The following is a 16,933-nucleotide window of genomic DNA, read 5'->3' as shown; positions in this document are numbered from 1 at the left end:
AAATAATTCTTCCTTCATTTTCTGCCTCCGGAGTTCTGCTCGTGTAAGTTCTCCACCACCCCCTGAACAAAAACACGTTTAAGTGATCTGAAACTGAACTTCGGAAGAAACCTGACATGTTTTCAGACCCTCTTCTCCCTCTCTGCTGTGCTTCAGCCCTGCATCACTTAGCTGTCAAAAGCACACAGGGTGGTAACCATGGCAACACTCCTATTAGCAGAAATGGCCGCCTCCTGGCATCGTCTGCTTGTTTTCTTTCAGGAATGCTGTTAAATATGATTTAATGAGTGCATTTGCAGGATAGCATTACTAATCCAGAGCTGGGAAGTTGAAAAAATTTTGATTTGAAAATGATACATTTGAGGTTTCTGCGGTTACTTGTGCACATCGCCACTTGCACCATTTAAATCCCCGATGGGCTTGGAGAGGTTCAAGTAATCTGAGGAGGAGGAGGAGGATGAAGACGTTGTGGAGGCTTGCAGGAATAATCATAATGAGCATGAATTTAAAATTTCAATGCAAATAACTCTGTTTTATTTGTAGCTGCATGCGTTCACAAGCTGACTCAGACATGCAAACCACACATTTAGACAATTTGCTTCAAGTCCAGGTGATCCTGGAGCCGCTGAAGTGAATAAAGTCACCCTAAAGCAGTCAGAGGAACCCTTTTCCTGTCTGTCAACGTTCTTCAGCTCGGTGCTTCTTGTGTGTTTTCTAAATTATTCATTTGATGAATTTTAGATCTGATCCATCAACGATGACGGGGGAAACGGTGTAAACCCGAAGAGGAGATGATCGGGGAGAACAGGGAGGTAATGTTCGGAGGAGGATGGGAACGGAGGCGAGGGCTTAGCAAACAAGTGAATCTTTGAAGGCCTTGGCTTCGACTGCAGGATGTGAGACGTGAGAAAGGAAAAATGTTAAAGACATCCGAGGTGATGACGATGAGGGAGGTTTTCTAACCACCCTTCAGTACGGAGCTTTAATCAGCATCAACACCAAACGTAGAAAAGGACGAGCTTTCATTCTAAATCGAGCTTTCGGCTGAATCAAAACACTTAAGTAGTTTTGGTAGATCCACTGTTATTGCAGACGTTTTTGGGTTCCATCGTCGAGGTAGCCGTGGGGAGCAGCTCATCCTGGTGGGCCCCAAAGGTGTTCCCACGCAGGTACAATCCGTCCAGCAGGTTCCAGATCTGCCGGGGGTGTTCCCAGAAATCCAAAGACAGCCAGAGGGAACCCTGATCGGACTCCTTTAGAAATGAAGAGGTAGATGATGGTGGAGCTCCATCTTTACTCCCATAGATTGAGCACATCTGTGAAAACACATGTTCCATGTGGCCGTAGAGGAACGTTCTCATTTTATTCAGACTCGCATGTGACAGAAAGAATCTTGTAATTTCATCATGAAGTCGTTGGAGGAGCTTGTGCTAATCAACTATTGATTGCACAGGTGTGTGTGTGTGTGTGTGTGTGTGTGTGTGTGTGTGTGTGTGTGTGTGTGTGTTTCTCATCAGCAGGTGTCTCTCGTAATTAGCGAACTCTAAAAGTTTGATTGAGTTCTAGGAAACATCTCCAACTACGTTTTATTGATTGGACAATTGTTTGCTTTCCCTCTTAGACTCTGTTTCTAATTAGTGTGTGTGTGTGTGTGTGTGTGTGTGTGTGTGTGTGTGTGTGTGTGTGTGTGTGTGTGTGTGTGTGTGTGTCTTCCAACTCTCAACACCATCATTGAAGCCCTAGCACCACGTCTGAGCTTTAAACTAAAATAGTCAGATTAAGTTACAGCAAATTACCTTAAAACATTTTCTTCATGCCTCTTAACAACTTTCTGACATAGTTTAGCTATAAATAAATTGTGGAGATTAAAAGAATGAAGTTGTTCTCTCACATTTGTCTAAAAACATCCGCCAACAACACGGCTCGGTCCCAACCCATTGATCCGGTTGTTGGTCTTACCAAACCGCCGCACTTCCCTGGGTCCTCCACTCATAACACACTCGCGTATTCAGCACCAGAACACCACTGGTGTGAAAGGTTCTCCACTCAATAACATCACAGATGGAGAAACGGCCGGCTGCTACCACTTCAGCTTTAGGACAAACTACCAGAGTCCCAAAAAGAAAATCCCCATCTGAAGTCACGAACAACAGAAAATGTTTGGAGCTAGAAAATGGAGACTGGTGTTTAGCGCTGTCTCGTTTCTTCTGGCCATGCAACATGCACATGTGTTGTGATTGGCCCGCGAAACCGGTGGAGCGCTGTGATTGGCCCGCCAAACTGAGAGCGCTGTGATTGGCCCACCAAACCGATGGAGCGCTGTGATTGGCCCACCAAACCAATGGAGCGCTGTGATTGGCCCACCAAACCAATGGAGCGCTGTGATTGGCCCACCAAACCAATGGAGCACTGTGATTGGACCACCAAACAGATGGAGCGCTGTGATGCGCTGTGATTGGCCCACCAAACCAATGGAGCGCTGTGATTGGCCCACCAAACAGATGGAGCGCTGTGATGCGCTGTGATTGGCCCACCAAACCAATGGAGCGCTATGATTGGCCCACCAAACCAATGGAGAGCTGTGATTGGCCCACCAAACCAATGGAGCGCTGTGATTGGCCCACCAAACCGATGGAGCGCTGTGATTGGACCACCAAACAGATGGAGCGCTGTGATGCGCTGTGATTGGCCCACCAAACCAATGGAGCGCTGTGATTGGCCCACCAAACCAATGGAGCGCTGTGATTGGCCCACCAAACCAATGGAGCGCTGTGATTGGCCCACCAAACTGATCGAGCGCTGTGATTGGCAAGGCACTGTTTGGGCTGCTGAGGCTCTTATGGGGCGTGGCTAGACTGACTTGCAATACAACATCATTTTGCTTCTGTTGCTGTCTGTCTCGATTTCTAGGCCACAGTTGTTCATGAAATCTGTAGCAAAGAGAAACTGAGAGAAACCAAACAGCCTACTTTTGGTTTTGCACTAAATATCAAGGTGAATGCACCAAGATTTGAACTAACGCCTGTTTGTAAAGCCAAAACCCTGAAATGTTACATTTCTTGGATAAATCTTTAAAATCCAACAGTATTTATTTTTACCCGTGGCATAAGGGGTGATGGTGGCTCAGGAGTTGTGCTCGCCTCGTAATCGGAAGGTTTTAAATCGAGCCCCCTGGTGGTGGTCGGAGGGACCGGCAGCGCCAGTGCTCTGCAGCCTCGTCTCCGTCAGTGCGCCCCAGGGCAGCTGTGGCTACAACGTAGCTCAGCCCCATCAGGCTGTGAATGTGTGTGTGAATGTGTGAATGACTGATTGTGTTGTAAAGCGCCTTGGGGGGGTTCCAGGACTCTAGAAGGCGCTATATCAAATACAGGCCATTTGCCATGCTGTTGAAACGTTTCAGAGAATCTAGATTGTAGTATTTTATTTGTTTCAAGCATAACAGCAGCTTGCCAGGAACTCGGATGAACTGTGGCAGAACTCTTTAAACGTTCGTTTCTAGAGTTAAAAGTGCCGTTGGACAGGAGATGTATTATTTAGCAGTACATCTTCCTCTGATGTACCCAGTTACTGCACACTACTCACAGCGGCAAGCATCTGCATTTAAAGGGATACTTTGCCACGTATGGCCCTCACCTGTGGAACAGGCTGCCGGAGGACTTCAGGGCCGCAGAGAACGTCCATGTTCAAGACCCACCTTCTTAACTTAGCTTTTACCTCATTATTATTTATTATAGTAGATTTCTTTTTGTATATTTTTGTGTTGTTTTGCATATCTGAATTGATATCATTTAATCACAGTTTCATTTTACATCTATATTATTTTAATATTTATTACATTTTAATTATTTATGTACTAACTTTTTAGCTTAGCTTTTAACTGATTATTATAGTTTGATTGCTTACTTTGCATATTTTAATTGATTACATTTTACATCTAAATTATTGTAATATTTATTACATTGAAATTATTTATTTATTTCCTTTTAGTATTAGCTCCTGTTATTTTTATATTTTGTCTTATATTAATCTTTCTTCCAGCGTTTCCTCCGTGGGGGCCCTCTGCCTCGGGTTGCGGTGCTCGACTAGCTGGCTGGGCACTGCCCTCCCTATGCCCTCCCTCCCCTTTGCACCCGGTGTTGGTGCCTCGGCTACTGCGGTCGGCCTGCTGCTGCCGGGTCAGATGGATCCTCTGATGGCGTTTCTTTGCCCTAACCTGTCTAGCTTATCTGAACTCAGCCCTTTATCATTTTTTTGTTCTTTGTTTACACAGGTTAGTAAAAATATTTTTTTACCTGACATGTTTAACCCATCGACATATATACTGGACAATTCGTGTCCATAGGCTCCAATTATAAGTTTTTGTGCCAAAATGGGAGGTGGCCACCACCGCCATTTTGACCGTGTCACAGGTTCCGTCAAGCCCAGACAATGCCATAAAAGGGAAAGAGGTGGAGCTGAGGGTGGGGCTGTAAGGCTGGGATCAAATGGCGACACCCGTTGAACTGAAGCGATGTAGCTACAAGCTAACCTAAAGCTAACGCGAAGGTGGGAGCTAAGCTAACGAAGGTAGCTAAGTAGCTACAACCGGAGCTAACTGTGCACAATAAGGGAGCTTCTGAGTCAGAGATGCGCCGGGCTGACCGCTGGGTAAAACCCGGTGGAACACAGAGGTCTCCCGAGAACTCCACAAACCAGCAGCCGCGCAGCAGACGGGCACCGCTGCGATCAGAGATGCGCCGAGCTGCAGCAGAGGGAAGGGGACCAAACCGATGGTCAGAACCCAGCTCCACCAACATGTTATATTTCAACCCATTTTCTAAAATGCAGCATTATGTTAAATGCACTGGGTTTTACCCTATTACATTTAAATTTCATGCTTAAACAGTACATGTTAAAATCTAAGCTCAGCTCGGCAGTGACCTAAAATACATAAATATAATTTTACTTACCAAAAAAATGAAGTGGAGACTCCTTGGATGCTCTTTTAGGGCAATTAATGCCACAGCAAGTCATTTTGTCTAACAATTACACAAAAAATATCCAAAAAGAACGCACAAACGCTACAACCAATGGTCTAAGTTGAGTGACTGAAAATGGCGGAACAGTTTTCAGGCGAGGCCGAGGCTCAGGCTGAGGCCTTTTCACGGAGCTAGCTCTGCGGTCACGTGGGTTTGATGCTAATTAATTATACAGAATTTTAGGCTTTTAATACACTTAAACAGAAGAGTGACAAAACATTCACCCCCTCAGAGTTGTCATGAGTGTAAACTAGATCTATTAACCCTAAAACATGTTTCGGAACCAGGCTGTAAACATGTTTATTTCTGCTATGAAGTTGGTATTTTTAACATGGGAGTCAATGAGGATTTGCTCACTTCTGACACCAGCCCCTAGTGGATGAGGGTGGAACTGCACTTTTTGTCACTTCCTGTTTTGCTTCATATCCCGACCCGAATTATGGGGGCATGGTTTAAACTAATGTACCATACCATACCATACCACCTTTATTTATATAGCACTTTAAAAACACAGCCATACGGCTGACCAAAGTGCTGAACAATCGCACAATAACAGAGATAGAAAACATAAAACAGTACTATGAAGTACAACCAACAATAAAAAAGACAAGCCGATAAAAAAGTACCAATAAAAACCTTACAATGGATGATAAAATAAGAGTAGTAAAAACCAAACTAACAGCTAACTGTTAAAAGCAAGGGTAAAATAGTGGGTCTTTAGTCTAGACTTAAAATCTGCCACGGTGGATGCCAGTCGAACTGTGACTGGAAGTTCGTTCCACAGTTTAGGACCCGCAACAGAGAAAGCTCTTTGTCCGCATGATTTGTAGCACGCTTTCGGGACCTTAAAGAGCAACATGCTGGAGGACCTGAGTGTGCGACCAGGAGTATAAATTGAAAGAAGGTCAGATAAGTACACGGGGGCAAGACCGTGGAGGGATTTGAAAACAAAAAGTAGCATTTTATATCGGACGCTGAAAGTGATGGGCAACCAATGAAGGGATTTGAGAGCTGGTGTTATATGCTGGCGCCTGTCAGTATGTGTTAGGAATCTAGCAGCTGTGTTTTGAACGAGTTGAAGTCGGACAAGGGTTGACTTATTGACACCCAGCAAAATTGCATTCGAGTAGTTGAGCCTAGATGTGATGAAGGCATGAACAACTGATTCCAAATTTTTCCTAGATAAAACGGCTCTGAATTTTCACAGATGGCGGAATGTCTCTAGTCATCATCAGAGTGTTGGTGGTGTCACCTCCGTTTATCCACGGGCAGCAGAGGACGGTGTTGCCCTCTACTGCCATTGATTGATTGAGCGTCTTCATATTTTTAAATAATTTTCTTGAGCCAGTGTGCGCTAAAATGGCCCTTAACATGGTTAATGAAATGTCACTCAGACGCCCCTCACCCTCTGTGGCCAGAATACCGCACTTGCAACTTCAGTGTGGCGGGCCACTGCCTGTTTAACATTAGCTGACGTACCTGGCACCGCGGTCTGCTTCCAGCACGTTTCCCGCATGTTTTAGAAGAAGAAGAAAATATCATTTCTATAGCGCTTCACAAAAACAAAAAATATAAAAATTGTAAAAATAGAAAAAAAGCATTTTGAAAATGTTTAAAAATATATGTAAAATGAGCAAGAATAAGCAATTGCGATTTAAAAGAAAAAAATGTTAAGAAAGAGAGAGTGAATAGGAAAGAGGGAAATCAGTGGATCCTGAGGAAAGAGGTCATGAACACAGCTGATTTGTTTAATTTAGTGATGAATCACTCCTGTAGACACTAATGAAGGCTGGGGAGACATTTCAGCAGTTAGATCAAGGTGTTAAAAAGAAGAATGCGCAATAAGGAGGTACGTTTCTTTTCGGTATAACCAAAATTAATAACGACTACTCTGGGGTGCTAAAAGCAAGCAAAGCTGCCAAGTGTGCCTTTAAACTCAGTTTTTTGTCACTGGGTTGCAGCATAGCTTCTACACAAGAAAACATTTGTCATTTCAACTTATGCACCCCATCTGGGGGTTGTACCATCACAGGCACACACACATGGAGACGAGCAAGACGGACAACCATTCACACGGTGGAAACTCAGTGTCCAATTAACCTATTGTGCATGTTTTTGGTCTGTTGGAGGAAACCGGGGTTACCAGATAAACCTCAGTGATGTTTACGTGCAGATGGGTGGTTCTAGCTGCAGGACAACATGGCTTCCAACAGTAATCCACCTTAATCCTCTGTGTTTCAATCGCTGTCATATAAAACCGAAGCAAGGGATTGCAGAAGTAAAAGCCAAAAGGTGCTGACATGCCCCCTAGTGGTTGGCAGCAGTGAGGTTTAAGTCCCGCTTCTAACATCTAAATAAATGGAACAAAACTAAAGTTTAAGAATACTTTCAGATTCAGTTGTGGGATCTGGTTTTCATTGATTCGTGTAGATCTCACCTTGCTGTATTTTCTTGTTTAGCTGGAATTAGTTGTTTCTATTTGAAGGATGGGAAAAAGCAGAACTGCTCCATCTTTATTTAGGTCAAATATTGCAGGAAGACATTTTTCCTGTCTTCATCCATTTACTAGTTATTAAAAGCTGCAGGAACAGAGTATTAAAGGTTCAGCACCACAACTTATACCAATTTTTGCGTATCTGTGGTGAAACGTGCAAACCAGATGTTTGTCTGTGAACTTTTGCCCTGACAGTCGTTTTAATGTTCCACATCGTCCGTAGCACAGCTGTCTGCGTGAATGTCCTCGGTGATGGGACATTTCTGAAGGCCTGTGAACCGACTCGAGAGAGATTTTATTCCATTTTGCCTCAGAACGGTTTCTCTGTGGGGATTTCCTGTGAAACAGCAGACTGATCTGCAGCAGCCAAACACACTCCTCATGTTAGATATGGTGTTCATGAGATGACTCATGCAGAAACAAGTCAATACATTGACTGTTGCACGTGTGCTGATGCTGCCCTTCAGCCGGGTGGCTGGTATTACAGTAAAGTGTTGTGCTCTGATGCTCTTGGTAAACCATGGAGCGTTAAATTATTAATGAGTAGATCAGGAGAAATAATCTAATAGATAAACTGTTGCACTTCCTGATCCAGGTCGTTTTAGGGAGGCTGATTTCAGTGCTCCGTGTCTCGTACTCACCACGAGTCCAGTTCTGTTGGACCTTTACTTTCCCGGTAATGTGATCTAGGAGAGGAGAATTCATCCAAGACTTCATGTCTGCTCTCTGTTGTGTATGGCGCAGACATTAATTCCTCCATGGAGGACGTCGACAGGTCTGACGGCCCATTTTGTAAATCTCACATTGGTTTTGATGCTGCATTGTCATAGTAACCATCCAATCGTGTTGCGGTGATGTCACGTCTCCAGTGAAACTGAGAGAATGCGCTCAAAGGTCGTTCTGCAGTGATTCACAACTAAATGCATTAAAAGAAAAAATGAAAATCAGAACAAATGTGAAGGTTTATAAATAAGGCATTAAAAATTGGTAACAGTCCAAAATAAACGTATAGATGACGGTTCTGGACAACTGTTCAAGCTAGCCTAAGCAGGATGATGTGGACTCAAATTTACTCCAAATAGTCCAAAAATGTATCCAACTTTTCATGTTTTTCATCAAACTTATGTTTTCTTCTGCTTCAGATTGTCATGACCTCAAAATGACGTTTATAAACTTGCATTGTGACCACATATAAATAAGCTGCTCTTGGGTTTTTTCATAAAACATTTACATCTCACTTGTTTATGTCTCAGACTTTCACTGGTCCATCAGCGTCAGCCTCAAGAAGCCGGCAGCTGTCGGCGAAACTGTAGCTACAAACAGGTAAACAAAACTGTTTCTGTGTTTAAAAAAGAACGAAAGCATGGATATATATATATATAAGTACGGGGGGCGGTTGTGTCATCCGTCTCGCTATTGGTTTGCCAGTGATAGACCGCGAGGGTAACTTTAACCGTGCGGAGACGAAGAGGAGGCAAAAATTTGATATCAAGTTCAAAGAGAAAGTGCTGATTATGCTGCAGAACACTCTGGGGAGCAGTAGCAGGGGTTGTATGAACTAGTCACTAGTCGACTTCACCGCTCTATAGTGACTTTTTATGCCTGTCATCGACTAGTCGCTGTCACGTGATAATGACCGGCAAGATGCAGTCCATGGAAAAGACAGCAGCCTGCTGTCAGCAGGTGACAAGCTCCTGCACGTCGGGAGGCAACGTGCTGTGCCAGAGCGTCGGTACTGACACCCGCCGTAAAACTGACATTTAACCAAATTGTGACCTTTACCCTCTTGCAATTTAACCTTCCCCTCATCCCCATCCTAACCATAACCAGCTTGCGCATGCAAAGCTCTGATTGTTGACACGCTCCAGACATCTGTGTCCTGAGCACGGCCACAGTAACGTTATCAAATCAGGTGTCACCACCTCAAGAACTAATTTAACATGCGATCGTTCATGTCGGCTCATTTCTATTTATGTTTTCTGTCTTTTATTCTTTTATTTGTGCCTGATGCGTTTCGCTGCTGTGGAGCGGGGCGCATCACCTGTTTTGTCCTCGGTGACGCACCTCAGTGATGCGGCCGGCGAGCAATCCGCTGTTTTTGCGGTCGGTAGATCTTTTAGAACTGCAGTTCAAAGGTAACTCATGAGGTGAATATATATGAACCCAGGTAGCAGTTTCTCTTTAGGATTGAGAGGAGATGCAGGAAGATAATAAACAGGCAGGACAGAAAAATAGTCAAATAAAAACAAGCTAGTTTTTGTACCTGCTGGTTGCAACAAACAGACACCATTGAAGGTAATCAGAAGTGAGGAACAGAAAATGAAATAATTATTTTAATGTTTAGAGCAGCAGGAACTCTGAGAGGCTGCAGGCGCATCAGTGAGTTTGCGGCCGCTGCGCAGGGGGAGGGGGGAGAGGGCTGAAGCAGAAACTACCGTTGTTAAAAGAAATGTGTTTAACATACCACTTTGGCCGTCAGGTCATGTACTGCCCTCCAGAACTGCTTGAGTTTCTTGCATTCCCAGAAGACATGAATAACCGATCCACTGCTGGATCTACAGCGGTGGCATCTTGAAGATGTATTGGGGAACATCTTGCTTAACAGGACCGGTGTAAGATAAGACCTCTACATAAACTTATAGTTCTGTTCAATAATTTTGTTACAAGAGAGGGAGGAGAAAACATTCTGACAGATCGAATCCCACTGCTCTTCATCAAAGAGTTCAGCAGCCTCGCCTCTGTCAGAGCGCCCCAGGGCAGCTGTGGCTACATTGTAGCTCATCCCCACCAGCGTGTGAATGTGTGAGTGACTGATTGTGTTGTGAAGCACCTTGGGGGGTTGTAGAACCCCAACAGGGTGCTATACAAATACAGACGATTTACCATGATGTTTTTCCTGGGATCTTCTTCAGCCACGCCTCCAGTCTGGGGGTTACTGCCCCGAGTACCCCGATGATCACGGGTGCCACCGATGTCTTCATTCTCCAGACTTTCTCAAGTTCTTCTCTGAGGCGCTGGCACTTCTCTAGTTTCTCGTGTTCCTTTCTTCTGATGTTGCATCACTTGGTATCGCCACATCAACCACAACAGCTGTCCTCTGTTGTTTGTCCACCACCACAATGTCCGGTTGGTTCTCCATCACCATTTAGTCAGTCTGGATCAGGATGTCCCACACGAGCTCTCTTGTTCTCTACCACTTTGACCTTGGAGCTTCCAGTCCGTACTCTACACAGATGTTCCTGTACACGATGCTTTCCCTGCCAGCATCTTACACCTATGGTGGATTGTCTCAGAGGCCTCTAGCCTACACCTTGGGTCTTGTCTGGTGTGGCAGATCTTGGCCTCTGTTGCTCTGGTGTTCATGGCCCGTTCCTGTGCGGCCATGATGATGTGCTGACCTTCAGACCAGCTCTTTCTATGTATAAAACTCTCAAGCTTGTGCTCCTAAATTAACTCACAAATGTTTGTCATGCCCCCTTGACTGGTCTGGTGTTAATTAGACTGCTGAATATTTTTGTTGTTTCCGGGGAAAGCTGCGTCTCCTCTAGACTCTGCTTCTGCGTCTGGCACGCCCTGGGAATTGAAAGCTTTTTTTAATGGCTTAGAATGAATTTATAATGCAATCTAGTCTGGAATTGGATTAGATTTTCCTATTAGCCGTTCTCTGACTGAACATCTGCTTTGAATCGCGCCTAATACAATAACAGAATCTCTGCATCTTTTCAGCCAGTGTCTTCCTGCCTTATGTGGCTTTCAAGCACTGCTCTCCTTCTGAATATTCCTCCATTTTGGCTCTTACTGACCCGCTGTACTGACTTTTCTATATAAACAAGGATATTTCTGTATATGCAAGAAAAAAGGGCTGTCTTCATCCATTTGAATCACAAAGAGCTTTTAAATCTTTGTAGTTCAGTCATAATATTCTAATAAATATGTAAATGTTTTTGCTCTTTGCCCGTCTCCTCCTATCATCGTTATTCCTCTGAGGTGTGTGCATCGATGTATTTTCTAACACCTGAGGCGCTCCCAGACCAGGGAGGATATTTAAGAAATCCCTCCAGCAAGTTGTGGGGGCGCTCGAGGGTATCTGGGTGTCCAAACCTCCGTGGTTGGATCCCTTTAAATTTGAAGGAGCAGCGGTTGTGATCCCGGACCCCCCACAGTTGTCTCAGCTTCAAAAAGCATATTAACTGGATAATGAAACTCCCAGTATGAGCTCCGAATCTCAGAAAAAGCTGGGGCTTCTCTGTGCAATGGCATCATATCAAAACAACGGAAAAAGGAGGTGTAGTGGGAAACATTTAGCAGAGAGTGGTGCAAACTCTCGAGAACTGTAGTTTTTACTGTGGCAACAAGACGAGTGCAGTCAGATGTCCTTGTTAGTGCCTGAAAATCTCAGCACGGTGCATGTGGGAAGGTTTAGCACGCCTAGCTGGGGCTCATGGAGGGTGATATTTATAAAAGTTAAAGTAACACAGAGCAGTTTTCTCCTCCTCCCACCTGCTGGTTTAAAATGGAATTACAACTGTCGTAAATAACGCTGCTGCAGCTAGCGCTACCAAGCTAACACTAACATGAGCCAACTAATGTTAAAATAAACTACAAAGCAAAAAGATCCACACTTTTAGACAAAGAATATTGTTTCTTACAAGTCCGGTAGCATCAAAGCCTGGTCACCATTAAAGCCATGTGCAACTTTTTCACATATTTTTAATCATTTTCTTGAGCCAGTTTGTGCTAAAATGACCCTTTACAGGGTTTACAGCGTTAATGAAATGTCACTCAGACGCCCACCACACCCTGTGGTCAGTATACTGCATTTGCAACTTCAGACTGGCAAGCCCCTCTTTTGGGAAAAAATAGGCTGACATACCTGGCGCTGCAGTCTGCTTCAGGCACGTTTCCTGCTTGTTTTAGATCACGAACACAGCTGATTTGTATAATTTAGTGATGAATGACTCCTGTAGTGAAGCCTGGGAGATGCTTCAGCTGTTAGATTAAGGTGTAAAAGGACAAACACACAGCGACGAGATAGGTTTCATTTTTAGTTTAACCACAGAAAATTGAAAACGGACACTAGGGGGTGCTAAAAGCAAACAAAACTGCCAAGTGTGCCTTTAACCTCAGTCGACTTACTTTCTCATAACGAATCGACATCCCCTTCACCCTTCAAATTTACGGTTGAATCTCCAAAACGACTCCAGATTTTGATTTCCCAAGAATTAATTTGTCCACTGGGTCCCATTTTCATGCGTTTTTCCCCTGACTGCCTCTGTTTGTAGCCTGAAATCGACTTCACATTCCAGGAAGATGGAGCAACATCTCACTCCAGCAACAGAACACAACAACACCCGGAGGATGTGAGAAAGTGCACGAAGGTCGAGCAGAACCTTTCCTCGAGGAAACTGAAGTTAGGAACCGAGAAGAGCTGGCAGACTCACTGGGATATGGAGGTCAACTGGGTCATGGGTGCGTGAAGCCCCGTTAACCGCTTATCCAGCAGAAATCATACAGAACAAAATCAGGAACTTCGGCTTTGAAGATTTGAAAATCTAACCTATGAATGCTGAAGGAAATAAAGATTCGCCATAACCAGAGTTTTTCAACTCCCTTGTTTATTTTACTGCATCACAGTTTTAATGAGAGTTTGTATCATTCAGGCTTGTTTGCATCACTTCTACATGAATTAGATTTTGTTCCATAATGACATTTTGTCCTTGGAGCATTCCTTCCAATAAGCAACAAGACATAAATAATGTTGAACATGCCAGAGTCATATATTGTCCTGAAGAATCCTTCACCCTTCTCTGGAATCCCTTTCTTGTCTCATTTAGACCTCAAACCCTGAAAGACGTTTTCTTTTGCAGCGGAAGGCCTTTCATCCGTCACACTGCAAAGCTCGCCCCCATAAAAGCTCCGGGCCGTGGGTTTCTGTTCAGACGACGCTCGTGACTCTTGTGCATTTGGAGAAGTGTGATGTGGCCTCACCCTCTCTACATTCCTTCACCCGTACACCTAGAAATCACATCGCTATGGCAACTTCTGTTCATTACGGAGAACAGGCTTTTGTTCGGTCTCGTTTTAATGCGTGCATAGAAAGGTTCTCCTTCCCGTCTGCTAGCCTCTGCTCCGTCTGCTTTGTGTTGCTGTCATTTTAAAGTTTTAACTCTGTTTTAATTGCTTTGCACGTTTCACCCACGTTTTCCTGTTTCACCAGGTGTGACAGCATCCCAGAACCCCTTCCCCCCATGCATGTCTGGTGTCCCTTAGAGACCTTGCTAACAACGGCAGGTGTTGTTTTAACCTTCTCACATTTGGGGAAACATGACACGAAGAGATCCTGGAAAAGGGAAGGTGTAGCAGCACGTTATAGAGGAGAAATTAACTTTGCGTTTTCTAATTGCATCGACTAACACGCCTTACACGGAAGCACCTGTAATTCTTTATTAATGCGTTCATAACGTCCTGCTTAGACTACACTGATGCACTTCTGAATGGTGCCCGTGTCTCGGCCTCAAGAATGCTGCTGCCAGGTTCCTGACTAGCACCAATCGTCGTAGCCACATTCCTCCGGTGCTGGTGCAGCTTGACTGCCCTCCGGTGACCTTTAGGGAGCATTTCAAGGTCATGATTCAAGGCGCTCGATGGCCTGGCACCTCCCTACTTGTGTGAGTCGCTCGCCCCTCACGTCCCCATGCGTACACCGATCTCCACTTCACAGATGAGATGTAAATCGTGACGGGAACTCACTTCCTCTTTTGTTCAGATGGGCTCCGTCTCGCTCTTGTTTTAAATCTCGTCTAAAGACCCACCTTTAAGCCGTGACCTTTGGTCGATGACTTACGTTTTGTGATTTTATGCATTAGCTGTTCTCCTTTGTTGTTCTGATTTGACTTGTACTTAGTTGTATGTATGTTAGTGTTGTATAAGCTCTATATAATGTGCTATCTGCTTCAAAAACCAGCAGAAAACTCACCTGTTCAAGCTGGCTTCTGCGTGACCTTCCTCACCTTATTGTGTTCCTATTCCACCTTTCCCAGGAACCACTGATTTCCCTCTTTCCTATTCGTTTTCTTGCTCCATTTCCTAACATTTTTTTATTCACAATTTGTATATTTTTCTCATTTAAAACATATTTTAAATCTTTTTTTTATCTTTTTTATACTTTTTTTTTTGTTTGTTTTTATGAAGCGCCTTGTGTTTTATCTTGAGAGGCGATCTATAAAAGAACGCTTTCTTTTTTTTTTTCTTTAAGTAAAATGGTACGGTATGGGGATAATGCACATAAGTGTTGTTGTTTCCAGAACCTGGCACCTTTGGAAATTTCTTTGTTTGCTTAGTGGATTGAACGCGAACAGCTTTCACATTTCTACTGAACCCTTTTGTCAGTCTCTGTTTGACAAGTCAAAAGTTATCAGAACAAACATGGCGTAAGTCTGTCCATCCCATTGACATATATAGTGGGCAGTTCATGTCCATAGGCTCCAGTTATAAGTTTTTGAGCCAAAATGGGAGGTGACCACCACCGCCATTTTGACCGTGTCGCAAGTTCCGTCAAGCCCAGACAATTCCACAAAAGGGAAAAGAGGTGGAGCTGAGGGTGGGGCTGTAAGCCTGGGATCAAATGACGACACCCGTCGAACTGAAGCGATGTAGCCACAATTGTTTGGTTCTTTTTTAAACGCAGGAAAGGTTTTTCTTCACCTTGCTGACGTTTCGTTTGCGGCTGCGAACTTCCTCAGAGCTGACGCTGATGGTGGCCTCACTTCCTACTCCGTTTATCCGCGGGCAGCAGAGGACGTTGTCGCCCTCTGCTGCCCGCCCTCCCCTCTCCGATGATGCAGTCCCATGCGCGATCCAATAAGTAAACTCCATCGTCTCTGTTCATGGTCCCACATCCACGTCTCCTTATCTCTATAGCTTCTTTAATCCATCTTTTGTATTTCTGTTGTTCGGTGTTTATGATCCTTGTGTTGTCCCAGTCCATTACACGGTTTTCTCTTAAGCAGTGATCTGTTACGGCTGACTTCTTTATTGTACTTTCTGCTTCTTCTTTTGCTGCTCTTGTGTGTCTTCGACTTGTTTCTTTCTCGCACTCCTTTCTATGTTCTATTGTTCGTGTGTTGAGTTGGCGTCCGGTTTCTCCTACGTATGTTTTATTGCAGAGTTTGCATGGGATTTCGTAAACGACTCCACATTTAAGTCCAGCTGGTATCTTGTCTTTTGGGTGTACTAGTCTGTTTCTAACTGTTGTGTATGGTTGTGTTGGTGTGTTTATGTTGTGCTTTTTCATTGTTGCTATTACTTTTTCTGTCTTTGATGTATGGTAGGGTTATCACTGGTTTTGGTTCTTGTCTTTCTGGGTTTCTGGTTCTTTGCTTTGGTTTTTCTTTTCTTTCTGTTGTTTGTTGTTTTCCTTCGTTTATTGCCCATGTCGGGTATCTGCAGGTCTTTAAAGCGTGTTGTATGTGTTTGTCCTCTTGTTTACGGTCTCTTTCTTCTGTTATTATGTTTATTCGGTGATATAATGTTCTGATTACTGACATTTTGTGTATGGTGGGGTGTTCTGATGTCCATAATAGATATTGGTCTGTGTGTTTTGGTTTCTTATATGTGTTTATGTTTAGGGTCCCGTCAGTCTGTCTGGTTATTTTCATGTCCATAAATGCTATCCTGCCGTCTGTTTCTAACTCATATGTGAACTTTATGTTACCTGTGTCGTCAATGTTATTCAAGTGTTGTGTTAGTGTTTCTGTTTGTCCTTTTGGTATGATTTCCAGTATGTCGTCTACGTAGCATTTCCATAATTTTATTTTGCAGTTTGGGGGGCAATGGCTACGGCTTTTTGTTCTAGGTCTTCCATGAAAAACTCGTGACACCACCATCAGCGTCAGCTCTGAGGAACTTAAAAAGAAACATTTTCTGTGTTTTAAAAAAAGAACCAAAAAGTGGAATTAGAAATCAGACACAGCAAGAACATACCCAAGATGATGTAGCTACAAGCTAACCCAAAGCTAACGCGGAGGTGGGAGCTAAGCTAACGGAGGTAGCTACGTAGCTACAACCGGAGTTAACTGTGCACAACACCGGAGCTTCTGATTCAGAGATGCGCCGGGCTGACCGCTGGGTAAAACCGGGTGGAACACAGAGGTCTCCCGAGAGCTCCACAAGCCGGCAGCCGTGCAGCAGACAGGCGCCACTGCGGTCAGAGATGCGCCCAGCTACCGCTGAGCAGAGGAGACCATACCGATAGTGGGAACCCAGCTCCACAAACATGTTATATTTCAACCCATTTTCTAAAATGCAGCTTTATGTTAAATGCACTGGGTTTGACCCTATTACATTTAAATTTCATGGTTAAACAGTACATGTTAAAATCTAAGCTCAGCTCGGCAGTGACCTAAAATACATAAATATAATT

General features: G+C 44.1%; 1 long non-coding RNA gene across 1 annotated transcript; it reads left to right on the top strand.

Moving 5' to 3' along the window:
• Positions 1-3,889: 3,889 nt before the first annotated feature.
• On the top strand, positions 3,890-13,039 carry LOC139069718 (uncharacterized). Its single transcript, XR_011520416.1, has 3 exons — positions 3,890-4,270; positions 8,766-8,835; positions 12,795-13,039. It is a non-coding gene; the product is annotated as an uncharacterized lncRNA (long non-coding RNA).
• Positions 13,040-16,933: the final 3,894 nt, after the last annotated feature.

This window comes from Nothobranchius furzeri, chromosome 4, assembly GCF_043380555.1.
Source record: "Nothobranchius furzeri strain GRZ-AD chromosome 4, NfurGRZ-RIMD1, whole genome shotgun sequence".
NCBI classification, from domain to species: domain Eukaryota; kingdom Metazoa; phylum Chordata; class Actinopteri; order Cyprinodontiformes; family Nothobranchiidae; genus Nothobranchius; species Nothobranchius furzeri.
The sequence above is the reverse complement of the archived record's forward strand: the minus strand, read 5'-3'. Positions and strand labels throughout refer to the sequence as shown.